This window comes from Sciurus vulgaris (genome assembly GCF_902686455.1).
Source record: "Sciurus vulgaris genome assembly, chromosome: 9".
NCBI lineage: Eukaryota > Metazoa > Chordata > Mammalia > Rodentia > Sciuridae > Sciurus > Sciurus vulgaris.
Genome location: NC_136469.1, coordinates 53,015,438 through 53,035,662, shown reverse-complemented (window position 1 = coordinate 53,035,662; position 20,225 = coordinate 53,015,438).

Below are 20,225 nucleotides of genomic sequence, written 5' to 3'. Positions count from 1 at the left end.
TATTTGAATTGGGTCACTTCATAATTTATTTTATCAAAGAGGTTTTAATTTTTTCCAGACTGTAAGAATTTCCAGATTATTTCAAATTTTATGGGGCAAATTCTGCCCTTAATTATGCACACGCAACTAATTGCACACACATAACTAAGAGTAGAATTTGGCTTTTAGAGCTGAAAGTCTCTGGAGTTCTGATTTTTCTGGGGCAGTGGTAAGAACAGACCTATCTATAAATTAAAAGAATTTTTTCAAAATTATTGACAACACTCTTCCAAAGTTGTTTGTAAGCACTAATTTACTTGTCTACTACACCCTGGTGTGATCATTCTTTATTAGCTTTTACAATCAGAAAATTGTCATACAGACAACTCTATTTATTATTTGTTTGAAACAACATAAAAGAGATAGAATTAAGGCTAGTATTTAGTACTCTATGTGCTGTGATGATATCTGAAACTATTAATACCACTAATCATGTGATAAATTTGTCATATTCTTGATCATTGCCTTTTTTGTTGTATGAAATAACAATGACTTTATGATATTCTTTCCTGGTTGCAGAGATAACACTGGAGATAATTTAAGTAATATGGAAAAATCTAGAGTATAGTATAATCACTTGAATTCCTACCATCATGAAGGCACCATTTATATTTCCTTGAATATCCTTCCAAGATTGTGTTCTTTTTCTCTAGTTTTATAATATTGGACATGTCACTGTAACAGACTTTTCAACAAGGAAATGTTGGAAATATTTTAGGGTGAAGGCCCACATAATAGTCATTTCTCTATTAGATGGGTGTTTCAATTCATGTTTATAAACAATTCTTTTATTTTCAGGAGAACCGTTGCTATATACTCTGTCTCTTATAAGGAGCAAGTTTCAGTTATTAGTTATAAGAAACTTATAACTAATAACTGAAACTTGCTCCTTTTTTTAAGCTCTGACAATGATCTCAAATTTCTATCTTAACTGTTCTTTTTTAAAAGTTTAATTTTGAATCATACATCCATAGAATTATACAAAATTTGAAAATGCCAGAAAAATGAAAAATTAAGTAATATAGGGAAATGAAATCCTCAGAAAATTCTTAATGTATTTTGTAAATAATCTATTAACTAACTTTAATAATCTGAGATAGAAATCACATTGATTCTTGTCATGAATAATTCTTGAGAGAGTAAGTATTGGAATAATCTCTACTTTACTTGAGAGTTGAATGTTTGTACTTATATGACCAGAGCTTAAAACATGGACAGAAATTCCAGTAGATTCTCTATACTACCATTCTTTTTTTTTTTTTTTTTTTTGCAGTACTGGGGATTGAACCCAGGGCTTTGTGCTTGAGAGGCAAACACTACCAACTGAGCCATATCCCCAGCCCTGGCTCCATACTACCATTCTATTCTTTGTTCTTCCCACTTTTCAACTGCTAAAACCCACTCTATTGTCCTGTCAGAGGTTTAGATCCATTAACAGCCTTCTTCATTCTTAATTCCATTCCTTCTATTCTACTCTAGGACATTGCTCTTGTAACATTCTTTTTTCTTCCTCATTGTTGAATTTCCCCCCCTCTGCTGAATTATTCATATGCATATACAAATATACAAATTTACAAAATATAAAACCTGTTTTCCATACAACCTGTAACCTTTAATCAGATCTCATATTGTTCTCTTGGAGTCTGCTACCAGTAAATCAGCAGAAGGAAAGTTTTATGATCTGAATCATAGTTTCCTTTGCTTAGAATCCTGAAATTTCCCTCTTTTGTTTTTGTATTTTTTTTAATTGTAAACAAATGGGATACATGTTGTTTCTCTGTTTGTACATGGGTTAAAGGCATACCATTTGTGTAATAATAAATTTACATAGGGTAATGTTTGATTCATTCTGTTATTTTTTCCCTTCCCCCATCCCTCCCACCCCTCTTTTCCTTCTATACAGTCCTTCCTTCCTACATTCTTGCCCCCCTCCCTAACCCTAACCCTAACCCTAACACTAACCCCTCCCACCCCCCATTATGTGTCATCATCCACTTATCAGCGAGATCATTCGTCCTTTGGTTTTTTGAGATTGGCTTATCTCACTTAGCATGATATTCTCCAATTTCATCCATTTGCCGGCAAATGCCATGATTTTATCATTCTTTATGGCAGAGTAATATTCCATTGCATATATATACCACAGTTTCTTTATCCATTCATCAATTGAAGGACATCTAGGTTGGTTCCACAATCTGGCTATTGTGAATTGAGCAGCTATGAACATTGATGTGGCTGTATCTCTGTAGTATGCTGATTTTAAGTCCTTTGGGTATAGGCTAAGGAGTGGGATAGCTGGGTCAAATGGTGGTTCTATTCCAAGTTTTCTAAGGAATCTCCACACTGCTTTCCAGAGTGGCTGCACTAATTTGCAACCCCACCAGCAGTGTATGAGTGTACCTTTCTCCCCACATCCTCCTCAACACCTGTTGTTGCTTGTATTCTTGATAATCGCCATTCTAATTGGGGTGAGATGGAATCTTAGGGTGGTTTTGATTTGCATTTCTCTTATTACTAGAGATGTTGAACATTTTTCCATGTTTGTTGATTGCTTGTAGATCTTCTTCTATGAAGTGTCTATTCATTTCCTTAGCCCATTTGTTGATTGGATTATTTGTATTCTTGGTGTAGAGTTTTTTGAGTTCTTTATATATTCTGGAAATTAGTGCTCTATCTGAAATTTGATTGGCAAAGATATTCTCCCACTCTGTAGGCTCTTTCTTCACATTGCTGATAGTTTCCTTTGCTGAGAGAAAGCTTTTTAGTTTGAATCTATCCCAGTTATTGATTCTTGCTTTTATTTCTTGTGCTATGGGAGTCCTGTTAAGGAAGTCTGATCCTAAGCCGACATGTTGAAGATCTGGACCTACTTTTTCTTCTATAATCTGCAGGGTCTCTGGTCTGATTCCAAGGTCCTTAATCCATTTTGAGTTTAGTTTCATGAGATGAGATGAGATGAAATTTCCCTCTTAATCAAGGTAAGAGCTGAAGACCAGGCAAGGGTCACGAGGCTAGGACCTCCCATTTCCTCTCTGCTTCTAGTCCTACTACCCTGTCCTTTGTTTGGTCTCTTGCTGTCACAGTAGACCCCTTGCTCTTCCTCACATATACCAGAGATTCTCACCTCAGATCTTGGCTTTGGGTATTTCTTTATCCAGAATTTCTTCCAGGTATCAGCTTGGATAATGCTTTCCTCTTCTTCAAGGCTTTCTCTAAATTACTCCTTCTAAACGAAACCCACCTTGACTACCTTATATAATATTGCAGTCTACCTCACCCATCTCTGGCAGTTCCTAAAACCTTTACCTGCTCTCTTTGTGTGTATGTGTGTTTCATAGCATTTATCCTTTTTGAACATACTATATGTGCTTAAAATATGTTTATTATTTAATTTCTCTACCCTCCCTAGAATGTAATCCTGGAGTATGTCTTGGAGGGAAGGAATCTTTGTTGTACATGGAATTATGGGCAATTTTCTCTTCACTAAAATTATAAACAAAATGAAGACAAGCCATGGATATATTAATGATGATAATATGTCACAGAAAATAGATTGTAGTTAATCCAATTCTATTCATATGAGATCCAAAAATAAAGAAATAATTAAAATAAAAGATGATCCAGGGTACAAAGGAAGAACATTGAGATAAAAGAGTGTCAACTAATGTTCTTAGTTTATGAGTTTTCCTTCTCTTTAAGAGACACTGGGAAAAGAGAGAAGAGGGTACAAACGATGCTATGTTTGAATATTGACTTAAGATTGTTTTATGGTTTGGATGTGAGGTGTCCCCAAAAAGCTCTCCTGTGAGACAATGCAAGAAGGTTCAGAAGAGAAATGATTGGGTTGTGAGTGCCTTAACTCAATCAGTGGATTAATCACCTAATGGGATTAATTGAGTGGTACCTGCAGGCAGGTGAGGTGTGGTGAGAGGAGGCAGGTTTGGAGGGCGTGGCTTTGGGGTATATATTTGTATTTGGAAGTGGAGATCTCTCTCTCTCTCTCTGATTCCTGGTGATTAGGTGGGCTGTTTCCTATGCCACACTCTTCTGCCATGTTCAGCCTCATCTGGAGCCCCTAGGAATGAAGCCAGCTTCTGTGGACCGAGACCTCTGAAACCATGAGCCCTCAAATAAACTTTTCCTCCTCTACAGTTGTGCTGGTCGGGTCTTTTAGTCATATCAGTTAAAGATTATACTCATTTGGGAATAGAAAGGAAGAATTTTTGGCATTAAAATATAAAAGGTATACATCATCATGGCCCATTCCATTAACCTCTTTGAAATTTCCCTCAACTAGAACTGATTAACAACTAAAAATGTCAAGGTTTTATTTCAAGAATATTAGACTACTCTAAGTTCTTGGAATAATTGTTTGGCTAAGGCCTCATTAAGAAATAGCGTATTTAAAGTTGTAAGAGTTGGCGAGGCAAGAAAGCAAAAAAGCTTCTGAACATTTTATTCCATGAGGTCAATTAGCATGCTTTGTTTCAATTGGTTAACCAAATGTTCAAAGTATGACAAACTACTTTTGAAAGGAATGAAAATTTCCTGGGGGCCAATGGGATGTTGAGCCCCATCAAGTTATTTGTTGTAGACTACAGTTATTTATGTCCACTGATTTTGATGTCAATTGTTTGCTATAAGACAGAGTAATCCTTGAGGGCCTATTTTTTAATATTATTTAATATCAGCATTAATGAAGTTGTTAATGATTTAAAATAAATGGTAAAGCAGATTAGTTTAAATGTGGGTTGTACAACAATGGAAAACACTTGAAAAGAGTAAATCCCCCTTTTTTAAAGTTTAAGTTTAAAGTTTAAGAGAGTTTATAATGCCATTTGTGAGGGTTTTGGGGGACCTCAAATAAAACACCCTAGTTTCCTATATAAGGGTAGACTAAGGAATTAGACAGATGAAGTCAAGGTGCCAGCTTTACTGTTAATCAAAACTCTCCTGAAGAACCCATGTTAGACATGACACAATTGCCTCCATCACTTCACCACCATTAGACAGTTTCCTGGTGTAAGCATCGTGTGACACCTGAAGACCTTCCTCATGCTCAGCTTATTATGGGACATGGAACACAAATGAAGGGGAGGGTACTCGGATAGATGGTTCCAGAAGGAGAAAGAGGAAAAAGCCAAGGCAGACTCGTTCAATGACCTCTCTTCATCGGATTAATCAATATTTCTTTCTCAGGGAGGGGTAAGTAGGGACAGAAAGAAAGGCCTAGGGTGTTCTTTCTAGCTAAATCCTGCCCAGATAGAAACAGGAGGAATACAGATTATTCCTCCCCACCAAGAACGTGTCATATTTATCGCAGGTATGTGATCTATTATGTTAATAAATGCATGTTTGAGTGAGAAGAGGGAAATGCAGTTTATTAAATTTTAAAATTTCTACTTACATTTTTCTGAAAATTACACAAAGAGCTGCAAATCAGAGAGACTCATAAATTTTTGGCATGCACATTGCTATGAATTAATGTTCAGGAGATGGTGGCCCAGATGTGGAGGAGGCAGAAAGAGGAAACTGTGTCTTAATGAATGAATGTGGCTAACATCTTGCTTCTGAGGAAGGTGGCACTGCTGCCATCTGGTGGGCTGTGACTGGTAGGAACCCAGAGGGGGTTTGTGGCATCTCCCTCCTGCTTGCTAGGCATCTGTTTATAAAGATAACAGATCTCAGTCTCTATCCTCAGAAAGCTGGGGACTTAATGATTTAACAGGGAAGAGAGACTCACTAAGGAGACTATGCTAAACGTGACCCTGATGGAGTGGCCATGAGATGGTAGGATCCAAGACCATGAAGAAGGATCAGGAAAGGTTTACAGAAGATGTGATCTGAGTTGACATTGGAAGCAATGGTAGGATTCAAGAGGAAGAGATGGGAAGAAGAGAATTCTAAGCAAGGTCTCTGCCAAACAAGTTAGTTCTAAATGTGTTATTTTTTGAAATAATCTTTTTCTTTGATTTCTCTTTTGTGATAGCCTCTCCTCAGGTTACAATTGGTCTCATCTTGTGACCAGAACTTTTATTAATCCCCATCAGAAGAAATGGCTCCCTACTGCTGGAGGCTACCATAACAGTGTGACCAGCACCCTGAGCATTCCCTGTAGTGCCCTCCTGGGCTGTCTTCTCTGCTTTTCTTGACAAACACAAAGACATTTAATTTCAGTGAAGTTCTTTGGTCTGTGGTTTACCATAACGTAAGTTTATGAGGCTGAGCTTTATGAATTCAATATTAATCAGGTATTATTGCTATCCTAAATACCACAAATCAAACTTTCACTGGTTTAGAAACCATCTATAACTCATACGTACAATTAGGTCAAAACAATGATATTTCACACTATCCCTGTTCAACACTTGGGATTTTATATTTGATGCCTCTATTTCCTGAATAATGGTCAGCTGGATATTTCCCTGTTGTATGCTGTGGTACGTTAAGGTCCCACAAGTTAAAAAGTAATAACTTTAGATTTGGCAATGGCACAATAAAATGTGGCTAACTGAAGCCATGGTCAATATTAGCTTTGACATATGATGGATGGTATTTCAGTTTGCAGATATGAAAGTACAGATAAGCTGTTCTGTACTTTCACTGGTCTCTGAAAATTCGCTGGACCTTCCTATGGTTGTCAAAATGGGTTTCTTTCTATTTATGTGTCAGAGAAGGTTGATTTGTGTGGGACCTGAGTGATAGACCCATCGAATACAACAGAATTTGTGATTCCAGTGGGCTCTGTCATAAAAATCGGTTTTGAAACCTTCCAAACTTAAGCAACATTGGCTGATTCTGGGGCACAGACTTAATGCATAGATTTGGATGATGCCTGCACATATGTTTTAAAGGCCTCTTACTTCAAATATGTTTGGTTTTAAAGTTCCTTCAGCAAAGGATTTGTAACAGTAAATAAATACAATGGGAAACAAGTTTAAACAAAGGTTTTAAATCCATTTATCCCCTTAGTGTTTGAAATACCCTATCCTCTACCCAAAGCTATATTTTCTTTCACCACAATCTCTTCTTTTTAATTCTGATGTTCTTAACATTAATTTATAAGATGCATAAAGGCAGGTCCAAAAAGATGAAACAAAAACTATAAAACCAGTTAAAAATCTAAGGAGGATAAGCCAAATTGCAGGTAATACCAGCATTCAGGACAGTATGGAAATAGAGACAAAGAAGATAACAGAGGGTGGGTCAACAAGAGGCAGGAAGCAGGTGGACAAGTCTAAGGAGGCTAAGGCTGGGAGAAACTTGCGAAGAGAGTGGGGTTTCATTTGAATCTTTGCTCTTCCCACCCCATTTTTTATTTTTAAATTATGAACTACTTTAGTGTGGAAATTTCAGGGTGAATAAACAAAACTGATATTAATTATCTTACAATAACTGCCATTTATTAAATCTCACATATCAGACACTGTAGCAAGTCCTTTAATTGTGAATTTGTTTTCCCATTCTTGCAATTTTTCTGACTTAAATCCCATCCATCCCCCAAGTTAAAAATAATCCCAAAGTCACATAGCTTCTGAAATTAAAACAAAGTCTAATTCTAAACCTCAAGTTCTTACCAGGCTATTATTGCCTGAATATAGCTAATGATTGGATGTCTCCATTTTGTAACAAGGTATTGAAGCCTATGGCAGAGAATTTCATTCCTAAAGCGAAGTATGTTTGTATGGAAAGGAATCCCCCAAATGTTAATTGTGAAACCTATTTAACAAAACACAGAAGCTCATAGAGCACATGTCAAATGTAAAAAGAATAATATAAGCAAAGTGTATTATCACTGTATTTAGTTCACATGTAAACAATACTCTACATATATAGACAAACTGAAAGAAAAATTTAAAAGGAAAACATTCTTTTTGAACCAGCGAAAGTCATAGTTAATTTTTCTTTAAAATTTTTTCAGTGTTACATCATTTGTAATGATTTTTATAAATTCAGTAATAAAAGAAAACTTCCCAACTAATCTGACAAGGGAAACTTAAAGGTTGGTGCTGAAAAGAAATGAACCTCAAGTGAAAGTCACAACTTTTTTGACAGTGTGAAATCAGTTTAGGAGGTCAGAACAGAATTGAAATTCTCCAGTAGAAAAAGTTTAATTTATGAAGATTTTTAAAAATTTTACTAGAAAACAATTTCCTCTTCACGAATTTCCATTGGAGTTGCCATTTTAGAACATGAGAAAGTTTATAAAGGAGCTCTCACACTCCTTCCCCACCTGTTCTCAGTCCTTGCTGTGTCCACTTTACTGTTTTAAGGAACAGGAGCCTTTCATTCTTGTTGGGTTCTCCCCCACCTCACTTTTTTTCTGAGAAACTCCACTTGACTTCTAGGACTCAGAAAAGAGTGAGAGGTTTCCGGAGGAGGGAGTAAAATAGGTAGTAAATAGTATGAATTTATTGTATTTTATTTTTCAGGCGGTATAGTTTCTTCAGTATGAGAACTGACGAATGGTTCTACATACTTGAAGGAAACATAACCGAAAAGTCTTGATGAAGTCAGAGATGAAGCATGTAGCTAGAGGCAAAACCTCTGTTTTGTATGGATGGTGAGAAAAATGATAGCTCTCCTTTCCTACTTCTTGTAACTGACACACCAAGTTAAGGTTGCTCTCTATTTCCCTGCAAATATCCTGACTTACACCTGCTGCACCCAGAATGTCCAAGTATCACTTCCTTCTCATTGATCAAAACCCAAGTCTCTCCTCGCAAATGGTACTTACTGTTGTGATTGTGTAGTTTAGCATGAATATTAGGTAAACTGATGAGTGCAAAAATGAGTGCAAAATAAATGAAAGTTGTAGAAAACTAAGTTGAATGTTTTGAAAGCATAAAGGCATGTGGTACAAAGGAGTAGTGGTGAATTCTTTGTGAGACAGATGATTACAAACAGTGGGGAGCATCAAGGGACTTGGGAAGGATCACACATGCATTCAGACTGCATTGCAAGATGTTTCTTTAAGGTTTCCCTCCATTGCATTGCCTTGTACACAGTTGTAAAGGCAAGCACATTCAGTAGGAAAATCTGAAGTAAAATGTTTCCCAGATGATCCCTAGGAATTTTTGAGACTCTTTGGAGCTGTGTTCATTAATTTTGCTTCTATCTTATTTAATGCTAAAAATATCAAGTCTACTTTTTTTTCTCTCCCTTTGTTCAAATCTCCCTTTCCCTTCTGTGGTGAAGACTAGTTGTTGAACAAATACACATTCTTCCCATGGACTGTTTTCAGCGCATATGTTATCACGTGGAAGAAAGACCACATTTCCTGATCTTTGTGATTTTGGATGTGACCAGGTATATTAGTTTTCTATGACTGCTGTAATGAATTAGAACAAATTTAGCTGCTCAGAACAATACAAATTCGTTATTTCATGGTGGGTTCTGTAGGCCAAAAGTCTGGGTTAGCTTGGCTGGCTTCTCTATTTTGGGTTTTACAAGGCTAAAATCAAGGTGTTAGCAGCTGGGCTCTTGTTGGAAGGCATTGACTTTCAGACTCATTCAGGTCCTTGGCAGACTCCCATTCCCCAATGTAGTTCTGGGGCTCCTGTTTGCTTGCTGGCTGTCAGCTGAGAGCTGCCCTGGAAACCTACCGGCCTCTTTGTGGTCTTTGCTGTGTGGGTCTACATCTCAGAGCCAAGAAATCTGTAGGTGTTGAATCATGCTTGGAACCTGACTACCCTTTAAAACATCAGTCTCTTTAGTTTCTAGATACACAGTGTTCTCTGGTGTTAAGGGTTCACATGATTAAATTGGTCCCTTCTGGATAATGCAGGATGTTCTCCCTGTTTTTAGGTCGGTGACCTTGATTACATCTGCACAGTTCTATTTGTCATTTAATTAATACATCCAGAAGTTCCAGGGATTGAGGGTGGATCTTTTGGGGGAATCATTCTATCAAGCTAAACTGGTAATTATGAAGTTCTGGCTAATTAATGGATCTGGAGATATTGTGTAGTATTTGTGAGACGTTGAAGGAGAGGACAGATGTCTGTCCTCATTCTGCTGCCTAGACTGCTGGGGCAGCCAGCCTTGAAACATGAGGTAAGGACCGCACCCTAAAGATAAAGGTGAGGAGCTGAAAGGAGCTGGATTCTTTCATGCAGTCAACTCCCTAGTGTTGGATTACACATCTCTCTGGGTTTCTTGTAGATGAGATAGAAATAAGCTTCTTATTTAAGTCCCTGTTATTTGAAATTTTCTGTTATTTTCTGTTTTCAGTTGACCCCGTTACTGAAAATTAAACTTTGTAAGGCGTTTCTTTAGATCATTTAAACATTCTATAGCACGGATTGACAAAATTAAATTTAATGTATGTTCTCTGAATTCATTAAATTTAGTATGAATACTATTGTATAAAATTTAAAAATGATGTTTGTATATAGTTACAAAAATATTTTGTTAAATACATTCATTTTTCTTAGTAATATCTGATTCTTCTCTGTCTTCAAAAATTCCTTTCTGTGTAGTTCAATTAAAAAATGTTTCCATTAGAGTAAAAAAATAGAGGAAAATTTGATTGTAAGTCTGAAGCTGAAAAAGACAGGAAATAAACCATTTTGGATTTAGAGGGTACACACAAAGTTTAAGAAAAGAATACTGAGACTTTAATTAAATACATATTATCATAAATCCTATTCATTTAATCAGAGGGTTTTCTATATTACTTTAAAACTCTTTCTTGTAAGGTAAATATTAGAAGAATGTGAATTATCCCCAATTAAACAGTATCTATACTTACTTTGTTTATTTTGGAGACTTAGACAACTCTCTGAAGTTTGAATATTCTTTAAAATGAATCATGTAGGACTTTTATGATGACATTTCTATGGCCTCATATATATGTATAATGTATAAATGTAAATGATAGATAAGTATCCAGGAACTTTTTTTTAAATTTGGACCTCATTTTAATGACTCGAATGACAAAGGATCTTTAAAAACATTGCTTGGACTATATACTTGGCCAGGGCAATTGAATGTTATTTTTAAATTTAATAGCTGTAAGTAGTATTTTGAGAACATTTTCTGTGTCTGAAAGCTTTTAGAGAATCCGATGATGCACACATCAGCTTCCCAGCAAAAGGCCCATATATCCTTATATAAACATTTTTGGACAATTGAATGAACTGTATGCCTATGTGTCACTATTAGAGGAGTCACATCTTTTACTATTCTGGGCAGGAGGATGACCTTCTCATCACCTTCTTATTTATGTAAACTAGGGCATATAACCATGGGTGTAGAAGTAATGGAAATAGCCTATACTTCATAGTTATTAGAACAGAGATTCTTTTCATTTTTAGTTAAAATTAACTGTTGTTTACACTTGATATTTTTGATTTCATGTTAAGGTGAAACAAAAAAATCATAGATTTTTCTAAAGCTTAATTTTTTTAGTTTTTTTATTATTATAATTAACACACAAAGGACATTTTGGAACTGTAAAGAATTTTCTATCTGACATCATAAGTAAGGGGCTGCTCCAAAACTTCTTTGGAAAGACTGGCTCTATCACAGTAAAACTATGGAATCTATATCTAAGGGAGACACACTGTTTGACACCCAAGTATGGTAAGTGGTTTGCAAAATTGCCAAGCAAGTCATAGAATTTATAAGACAAACTATGCCATTCCATTGCAGCATCTCACATGAAAGTTGTTTTTTTTTAAATGTGCCTTTCAATTTTCTCATAAGTTTCTACTTTGATGTTGTTAAAAATAGAGAGGTAGACCATAGTGTGTAGAATTTTGCAATCTTATTTAAACAAATAACTTCTTAGAAGTAAAATTACTGAGTTTAAGGCTATCTTTACCCTAAGGTCTTTTATGCATGTTCCCAAAGAACCATCCAGAAACATACTAGTAGACATTTTTCCTATCACATTATTTCTTTCACATTTATTTCAACAAAATGTCCTGATTCATTGTGTGCAAATGATATCTCCTTGATTATATTTGTATTTCTTAATAGAAAATAGGGTTGAATTGATCATATTTTGCATATGATCTTTAGAATATATTCTTTGGTGACTTACCAATTTTCTGTTAGACTATAGACTTCTAAATGTTTTAGGAACATTTTACATACTGATGAAAATAAGTGGTGGACAAATATTTTAAAAATATTTTACCAGTTCACTGCCTTTATTATTTTTGTGTGTGTATGTGTACGTGTGGTACTGGAGATTAACTGGGGGGTGATCTACCACTAAATTTCATCCCCAGTCCCCACCCCTCTGCTTTTAAAAAGTTTTGAGACAGGGTTTCACTAAATTGCAGAGGCTGGCCTCAAATTTATGATCCTCCTGCCTCAGGTTCCCTATCACTGGGATTATAGGCTTGTGCCACTGCACCTGGTTCATTACTTTTTAAAAGTATTTTTGTGTATATATGTTTAAGTTGGAAAAATATAAACATTTATTTGTTAAAAAAATTTAAAAGTGCCTTTTGCTAGGAGAGGAGGAGGGGTGGTGATAGACAAGAAATTCCGAAGAGAGATAGTTTATCTAAATCATACCTGATCAACTAGATGTCTTTAAACCCATTGTACTAGTGGGTTATTACAGTTGTATTTAAACTAAAACCACAGGGTAAGGTAAAGTTTTGTGAAAATGATCAACTTTGAGAATAATCTACATGGCATCTCCATCCATGTCTCTTGTGGATCAAAATTTTGCCCTTCTAACTGGAGATAATTCTTTGCAAATTTGACTGTATCCAAACTCACCAAAGGCATTTCCAAAGCTGCCTCCTGCCCTTTTCAGTTTCAGACAGGTATAGCTATTCCTGAAGGCTCTGCCAACTCAGTTCCTGATCCAATCCTGAGTGGTAAACTTGGGGTCACCTTGTTACAGTGATGGATTCAATCAGTGTTAGCAGAAAGTCAGGACTGGGGTATGGAATCCCTGTACTTAGCTAGCATTCTCATTATTTCCCAAGTCCATCTCTGACTGCTTGTAAGTATTTCAATGACTTAGGCTTTGGTCTATGTTCTGAGTTTTCTTTTTATTACATACTTCGGTTGCTTTGTTATCCTTGAGAATCTTGGCCCTTTTACTTATCACACGCTTTTAGGATTCTGTCCTTGAATTCCAGCCTGTTGAGTGTGTCCTTTCCCAGTTCCTAACAATTACCCTTATCTACTTATTTTACCAAGTATTGCTGATTTCATATTATGTTTTGATTGTTTTTGTTCAGTTCATGACATTCTTGATCTTATTTTGGGTGCCACAAATGTCAAAATTTTAGTCTCAGAACTGATGGGTCCCTAAGACACTCTATCTGGCATGTCCATCTGGATTGCCAAAGTCCAGTTCTACCTAAGGTCATGAACTCTTTTGCTGTTGAGTTTGATTAGTATATTCTGTGGCCTCTCCACCTTCCCACTCTTGCTTGAATAATCCAGCTTTCTTCATTGAACACATGTATGCTGTCAATACAGTTTCCTGGTGGGTGGTAATTTGTCTTCAGTGTGATATTTATGTTGCCTTTGGAATTCTTTATGTTTAAGGTTTAATCCCATATTCTAACGAACTTCTGATTACATAACCCTGAATAGATAAAGTCAGGAGAAGGCAGAATGTTTAAAATGATAGTTGAAAGAGCAGGAAGTATGCCATTCACTGAGAATCCCAGCCAAAATGTCCCTCCCATAATGTGAAGTGTTACTGAGGGATGACGGGGGCGAGATAGAAACAGGCACTGGGTGAACAGATGGGGGAAACATGATGTGAATTACAGGGGCTTAATCTTTTTGATGGGATTCACATTGAATTGGGAGAATATTCTGAAGGCTGCGGTGATTCCCCTAGAGGAATGGAATGCATTGGCCAAGTGTACAGAGCTCTGGTGAAAGGCATTAACTGAATCCCAGAAGTTGGAGGAGAGTCTACAACATTGAACAAAGGCTCCCGACAGCCTCAGTAATTTCCCCCTTCCCCTCTGCCATCTCTTCCTCACTGCTGTATGCAGCACAGTCTGGTTTCATATAAGATGGAAAGGGAGCAGAGATAATTTTAATGTTTTATCAAATAAATAATAAAGTCTGGATTATGCAGAGCATATACGCAAACACATTGTGACCAGCAATGTAATAAAGCAGTATAGTATAAAAAAGTGAAGAAGAACTCACTTTTGAAAAAAGATGACACACGGGATAGAAGAACATTTCCTATATGGGTTTTTATTTTCATGGAAAGATAAAATAAGAACATTAATTCAACCACACAGTTTTCAAAGATAAAAGGACAAAATGGAAGACTAGGGTAAAAATGTAGATTAAAAAAAGAAAAAAGTATTGGGCTAAGAAAATACTATTATATAACTAAGAAGCAAGTTAGAAATAGTTGACACAGCTAAAATAATCATATAGAAGAAAAGCTCAATGTAATCACAATAATGTAGATTAAAGATTAATTTTAAAGCAACAAGAAGAATATTTAATGAAAAAAAAGACTGTCCAACATTAGAAAAATTCTGCACCTGAGTTAGGTAATCCAATAAAGAGTGATAGAAGAAGTGTTCAGTATAATTGAAGATAATTTCCTTAAAGAAAAATTTACAGGTGATAGGTGACCTCACGTTCTAGTAAAAAATTATTAACATATTCTGGTTGTTATTGAACTCCAAGGGTAGCAGAATAACTCCTTAGACTCTCTCTTTTTCTTAAAGGCTAGGTTTATATTTCTCCATAATAGTCAATATCAAAGATAATAATGCAATAGCTATTCAGGTATCGGTGAAGGAAAGTATGACTAAATAATATTATAAGCCATCAAGTTGTCATGCAAGTGTAAAGGCAGCTGGCAGATATTCCTAAACAGGAAAACCTCAAGGAGTAGAGCACTTAGGAACTTTCTTGAAAAAAGAAAGAGTGATGAAATCCATGCAACCTGGGTTGCATGGCAGAAGTTGTGGTTTGACTCGTGTACAGCTGAATGCCAGAAGTCAGGAGCAACGGTTATAAAAGATGGAAGAATGTGAAGAAGACCCAAGAATTTTATACCGAGCCAAGTTGTCTTCTGAGGACAAAGGCAGGAGACAAACATCTCAGGCAGGCACAAGGAATATAAAACATTGAAGCCCTTCTTGAAAAAATGTGCTCCATGATAAAGTGCAGACAGCCAATGGAAGGACTGAAGCAATGGACTGACACTTAAACCGTGATTTAAACCAGAAGACCAAATAGCAGTTACTACAAAAACAGAAAACAAAACAAATAGACAAAAAAACGACGAAAGACTAGAGTTCATTTAAACATAGAATACACGGTTTTGTTAAGAAATGGAATTATTGTTCAAGATCAGAGTATAAATACTATAAGCCTTTGAAATATAAAGTAATTAATATATTTCTTTAAAAAAGAATAGGTAAAGAAGATGGGGGAAATAGAATGTTTATCTTTCAAAGCATGAAGACAGTTGATAATTTCTCAAAAGAAATTTAAAAAATTAGGGGAAACCAAATGACTTCAATCACTTAATAGTTTTTGTAATGTTATTTCTTAGTACCAGAAACCTCTTTCAAGAGCTAATGTCTACTGTTGAGAGAGCAGCAGTTTAATAGTCTATTTATATTCCCTTCAGTTCTTAGTTCTATTACATTTAAATGCAGTTAAATTTGATGGTTTTATTTAAGAATAGAATATAGAATATTATTTTCACTTTGGAAGATTATTTTGGTGGTCAGTGTATTTTTTTATGTATATAGAGGTTTATATATATGCATGTGTAGAGTGATCTCAAATAATATTAAATTATTATTAAAGATTATGTGTGGGGGATTTGATGTGATTGAACTATTTTGCATGATGTGACTTTATACTATTACTAATACTATTAAATAATAATAAAATTAGTACCCAAATTTTATGAAGCAATAGACAAAGGCCAACAGTTTTCTAAGTACTTTACAAATAACCTTGTCAATCATCATAACAGTTGTTACTATCTCCATCTTAAAGATGAGAAAACTGAGGCACAGAAAAGTGAAGCAGTTTGCTGAGAATTCCACAGCTAGTTAATGGTGGAGCCAGAATAATCAGATATCTAATCATTCAATGGACATTTGTAATATTTACCAAAATAACTGAATATATTGTAAAAAGGAATAGATGGATTTATATAAAGATTTAAGAGTCTTATAGCCCTTGAAGGCATTGAATACAGAATTAGAACTTGCAGTATAACTTTTTGTGTTACTCTAACTCTGCAAACACACACACACACACACACATAAATCTTTACCTCTGGAAAATAGTTTTTTTTTTTTAAACCTGAATAACCTAGGCCAAATATATATATTTTTTCTTTCACAAGTTACTTTTGTGCTTTTCTTTCTTTTCTCTAAATGTAGCTATTACCAACTTCCCATCTCCTACTGATATGAAGGAGTTTGAGGTATTATAATGATCTTTATGACCCTTTCAGAAAAAGCTGGCAGTAATTGACTTCAGAGTTCCAGAGAGTACTTTTTCTTATGGTTGTTTGGAATTGCATAATGCCAGAGGGCACTGAGATCCCAACAATGTATTACTCAAGGAAGGAAATTACATCAAGAATTTCTGCAGCATGCCTTTGGGCTAAAATTTCCAATTTCCACAAAGACCTCTTTTGAAAGTTCAAGATATGTCTAGAACCCTGTGTTACCACATATGTTGTGCTGGAATCTATTGTCCAGGGCCTGTAACTCTGTGCTGGACATGGCTGGAAGATCAATATCTGTTTTCGATGCTCAAAATCATCTACCATTGTATTTCTCAGATTGCGTTTTGACGTCAGTCCACAGGCATTTCTAACGTTTGAAGGGATCACTCATCTTTTTCTGCTTAAAACCCAACAGTAAGAGTTTAAAGGACTTAACGAAGGGAATACAGTGTCACAGGACACTCAAGTAAAATCTGATGAAAAGAAGTAAATGATCATGGAAATCCTAATGACCACTTCTTATGTGCTGCCTCAGATTTTTCTGGGTAAGCTGTCTCTGGAGCTCTTGACCTTTGCTCACCTCTAGGTAGTACTGGGGGAGACTCATTAGGTGCTTTGGGGTGGTTCCATTTTCTGAACTTTTAGATACGAAGCGGAGCCCTCCATGTACTGATGTGGACCAACAGAAGACAGTTGAAGCAGGCACGTAAAATGCCTTTCCATTTCCCCTCCTATGTCCATTCTGGAGCATGGGGTTTCTGTGTCTGTTGATGCTACCAGTAACAGGGGGAAGGTTTGCATCGCTGTATGAAGCAAGGTCCTTTGAATAATGCATCACCTATTTGATTTCCATTTTTTCTTGCTTTGTATTTCTCTTGCTACTCTGATATTTCCCAGTCAATCATCCATAATCGAGCTTTGCCTGAGACTCTATCTTACAGGCAACCTGGAGTAAGCAGATGCCCAAAAGTAAGGCTTTAGACGTGAATAAGGCATAAGATTTATGTTTTTCTTGTTTTCTCTGCATGCATTTTGTGTTCAACAACAGAGCGGGGGAAAGAAGATAAAAGTGGTGTTTAGTGAGTACCAACTCTAGGTTGATCACTTCATTATTTTATATCCATATTTTACACACTTAAAATGATTGTACAGTCTGTAAACACTTATTCCCATTTTGCAGATGAAGAGACTGATATCTAGAGTTTTATGTAGGACTGGAGATGTAGTTCCTTGGTAGAATGCCTCCCTAGCATGCTTGAGGCCCAGAGTTCAATTTTCAGAACCACAAAACCAAAAAAAAAAAAAAAAGAATAAATAAAAATAAAAAGTTTTATGTAATATGTTTAAATTCACAGTTATTAAGTGAAGGCATTGGGATTAAAAGCCAGATTTATTTGCCTATAAAAACACATGTTTTCTTTTTAAACAGTCCATCTGTTTAAATCCGTAATAGGAAACAATGTTCCAGAAAGGATTTTAAGTAGTGTATAAGCATACATAATAGGTGACAGAACAATGTCTTTTTTAAAATCAACATTTATGGAAAACTTAGAAGATAAACATGGCTATCTTCTGAATGTCACTTTGTTTGAACTTAATACTACCTTCTGCTTTTTTGAGATGAAAAGTTAATCTTTGCTAAGAGTTATAGTGTTATACTATCTTTAGTTACTATAACTGATGCACACAACCTGTGTATTTAAGGCCGATATGAACTTTAACTTGTACAGTCTTGTCATTTGCTATAAAGATATCTCTTTTGAGATGACATTGAGAAAATAATCTATAAACTTATTTGTCACTTATTGTTAGTGTTGTTTTGGTATTTTCTCCAAAGAAGAAAATTCTAGTATTCTCTTCTGGTGAGGAATCACTTTATCCTTTTACCCTTTTGAAATCAATGAGAACCTAGGGGTTAGAGTAATGCATATTTCCTCATAATTTTTCCTGGAATATATTGTTTTACTTATGAACTTACATTAAAAAAAGTAGAAGAATTTCTTCCAAATAGTTTTTGTGGAAGGTGCAAAGCTATAAATTAGCAGTAAGCATGCTCTAGAGAAATACAATAACCATGCAGGGGATTTCCATGTTATATTATCTGTCCTTCTGTGGCCAACTCTTGCAAAATTAGTCTTGGTGAAAAAGATTAACAGATGTATTTGACTGCATCCTCCTTTTGGAATAGGATGGGATTAGGATCAGTGCTTTCATTAGAATGTTCTGTGTGACATTTTCTTTCTCTCTTTGGGAAGTGAAATAACATATTGAGTTCACACAATGATTCATTATCCTATTAGAAGGATATGGAAGTTAGAAGCTGTGAACTGTTGAAAAAGTGTAGAAAAGGGTCACTAAAATTGTGAATATGATATTAGCAGATTGCGAGCACATTCTTGAGAAAAAGAAGATACTAGAGTAATCTGATTTAAGATATTTTAGTCACTCAGTTATACTGATGAATTTCAGCATTTAACAAACTTTTATGCTATCTCACATTCCTGGTTAAATTTTACTCTAATATCAGTTCCAATTTTAAAACTGGAAAGTCCAACGACAACTTTCATGTGTACCCTGAGACCTATGCTTTCTCTCTAATTTTCAAGGATGCAAGAGTAAAAGGTAAAAAGATTATGTGTGGAATATATAAAACAAAAACATGTCTTTATAAGCCTTTTTCTTATTTTGGTTCTGCCTTCTAATTCATGCAGCTATTTTTGTCTCTTTAACTGCCCCTTAGTGATTGTGGTGTCAGATTGCATTCTATACTAGATATTTCAGGACCTAATCCTTAACAGTTCACTTGTTTCCCAAACTGTTCATAACCTCTCATTTGACTCTACAAACACCTCTACAAAATCAGTCATGTAATTATTTTAAAAGAGTTTTCTGCCTTTATCTTATAAAAAAATTGTTAAAGTGAGCCTTGTAGGATATGATTATTTGAGTTTTTTTCAAATGTGCTTAGAGTTCTCTGTATTTATTCATTTCTACCTATTGACATTTCTCCCATACAGTCAAAAGATTCATCTCAGGTAAAACACATGGAGCAAAAAAAAAAAAAAAAAAATGCACAAAAAATATTTAAAGATCCAACATTAGATTTTAAATTACTAAAGTTTAAATGCTAAATAACTCAAGAAATGGAAGAACTATGATGCTATAAAATGAATTTTTAAATCTTATTAGAAAATATTCCCTGAACAAAATAGGGAAGTTCAGAGAATAAATCATTTCATTCAGATGGATTCCATGGATAGCAATCTGCTATATTCCAAGGAAAAGAGAACGGTAGCAGATACTACAGTTATCTCAGAACGAAAAGGTTCTCAGTGACCAAATTCTTCATACATTTCCAGGTAGAGAATGGAGGAATGGAAATCCCACGAATAATGTCTGCATAGATTTTCTTGAGGCTCAGACCTAATTGAAGCAGTAGAATATTCCCTCAAAGCAAAATTAGTCAGCAGTAACCTAAGTCGATCATTGATAGAGAAAAAAGATAGGAATATTATTCCTTAACAGAAAAGATGCCAACATGGGTTTTTGTTATCACCAATGATTAGCTCTATAACCCTTCCAATCTACACTGTCATACTGTGGTCTCAAATTTAAGTGTACTCCAGGGGATGGTGATGAAGTTAGAGATTGGGTCTCTGAAATTTGGTGGAATGGGAATCAAAAGGAAAAATATACGTAGTTCCATAAAAACGTCAATTTTTCATTTTCTTACACAAGTATTTATAAG